The sequence below is a fragment of the Protomyctophum bolini genome (assembly GCF_963924005.1).
Source record: "Protomyctophum bolini genome assembly, chromosome: 20".
NCBI classification, from domain to species: domain Eukaryota; kingdom Metazoa; phylum Chordata; class Actinopteri; order Myctophiformes; family Myctophidae; genus Protomyctophum; species Protomyctophum bolini.
In genome coordinates this window covers 39764183-39766682 of record NC_137881.1, presented here as the reverse complement: position 1 = coordinate 39766682, position 2500 = coordinate 39764183, and positions in this window count along the sequence as shown.

Below are 2500 nucleotides of genomic sequence, written 5' to 3'. Positions count from 1 at the left end.
TCTATTGTTCCGTGTTGTAGTTATCGCATGTCTAATGGTTAGACGTGTGACAACAACGACGCAACAATAGGAAGCCTGCAGCTCAATAGCTTTTGCTTTCGGGGGAGGGATAGTGTTAATTTAGTTAAAATCAGGCGGAACACTTGGAGACATCAAGAGGAGCACCATAGCTCCGCGTAGCACAGGTTGGGAAACACTGCAGTAGATGACAGTACATTTCTTTGACCACAGAAACATGGTTAAAACAATATGTGTCAGCCACATCTCTATTTATTACAAATAGGCCGTTATTTTTCCATTCAACAAGGCGAAAGAGAGTGCACCGTTCCCGACGGCACTGCAATGCCGGGTCGATGCGTGGAGTGAACGGAGCAAGCCCCTTTTTCAACTCCTCAGTCAAAAAATCCGTTTAATATTTAGTCCCCATATAGGGGACATATCAGATATTAAACTGATAAGAACAGATACTACACTTGATCTTAGCCAAAAGGCCGAGAAGCGATAACCCTTAAACTGACTGCTGTGAAGTCCGCTTCCTAGGCTAACGACATACCCACACGGTCTGATACCCACTTAGTCATCAACATATGCCCACTTGGGCATTAGCATGACAATGACCTCTGTGACCTCTCTAAGGACCCATTGGCCACACCAGTTCACCCTCCACCTTGAACAGATCCAGATTTTATATAAAGGGATATTAGCTGGGTATAAATAGCGCTAGAATGTTTAAACAGCACTGCTTCGGATCATGTTAAAACCACCATCGTCCCCGAGGTGGATTCGAACCACCAACCTCTTGGTTTACAGCCAAGCGCACTAGTCCACAGCGCCACACAAGGCTGTTGAGTGTTGAAGCAAAAGTGTGTGTATTGAATATGGATTTGGAGTCCCAGGGGCACGGCCGCTGTGCGCCCCGCAGCCCCTGGTGAAGATTCCAGGGGGGTGCTTAAGAGTGGGTACCCGGGTTCGGATGGAGAGCCGGGTTGTGGGTTTAGCTGGCTTCGGGCCTGGCACCCCGGTGGGGGCCCAAGGCCCCCAGGGGCCGCGTGGAGAGCCGGGCAAAATGCCACATTGTGTGCTTTTCACGCTGTTCATGCTTTTCAACGCTTTGAAGATTTTTCACTTGCACTCCGGAATTCATGTACTCCTTCCGTCCCCCTCCCCCTCGGCCACACCCCCGCCCACATTGGGGGCGTGGTTGGACAACGTGGGTGTGGCCTATCGGCTCAGGGCTGCGGTTTAAAGCTACGGGGCCGTTGCTTGTCGCCTTGGGGGGTGTGGTTTAAGGCTGTGGTCTTGGCCTATCGGCTGGAGGGGCTTGTTTAAGATGTGGGCGTGGTCTGTCGGCTTGGGAGGGTGTGGTTTAAAGCTCTGGGTGTGGCCTATCACCTCAGGGGTATGGTTCAAAGCTGTGGGCGTGGCCTAAGAGCTCGGGGGGCATGTTGTGTGGCCTGTTGGATTGGGGGTGCGGTTTAATGATGTGGGTGCGGCCTATACGCTTTGGGGGGGGGGCAACAAGTTAGTGCTGCACATGATCTAGTGTTTTGTCATTCAGAGTACAGCTACACGACTCTGGGTGTTTTTTGAAACGCACATTTCTATGTGCGTTTGGGCCTTTCAGCCAGACGCAAACGGCGTTTTCGGCCACTCAAACGGAGGTTTTTGGCAACGGATAAATAAGTGGAGATTTTCGAAAAGATCCGGATGGTGGAGCTGTGTAGTCATGCAAAACGGAGTTTTTGAGGAAGGATGACGTCACCTCCCTAGTCGCGCATGTTCGTTTTGTTGCTTTTAACATTTAAAATTGTCAAGCGTTTTCCAAAATAGCTATAATCAAAATGACAGAGTGGGGTATTCTGACAGAGTTGGGTATTATATGTCATGTGGTTTGGGAGGTGGGGTGGTGATGGAGTATGGGGGGTGGGAGTTTGGGAAAATTTCAGAAAATAGATCCACATGCTCATAACAAGTCACATTGTAGATCGGACTTATGTGATTACTGTAGGTTTTGTACTAATAATAAAATCTGCAAAGTAACAAGTACTAAAGCTGTCAAATGCTGTAATTTTAGTGGAGTAGAAGAAACAAAAATGGAAAGTAAAGTAAAAGTACCACAATATTTTACTGTGCATTGTAAGCAGTAAGCACGTCTTCTATAGTACTTGAGTAAATGTACATATTTCTTATCGCCACCTACTGGCATGGCATGCTTGTTGGAGTCAAAAATGATCGTTTTGGGTTGTATGTGTGGACACAGATATCTTTGTCATATGGGCCCCTGCCCATACGACAACGGAGTACGAAAATATCCGTTTTATTAAAGATTGAGTACGTATAGCCCAGGCCTCAGTCTGCCGACATGAAAACGCTTACAGCACCTGGTATTCCCAGGCAGTCTCCCATCCAAGTACTGACCAGGCCCTATCCTGCTTAGCTTCCGAGATCGGACGAGATCGGGCGTGTTCAGGGTGGTATGGCCGTAAGCGACAGCAGAGGT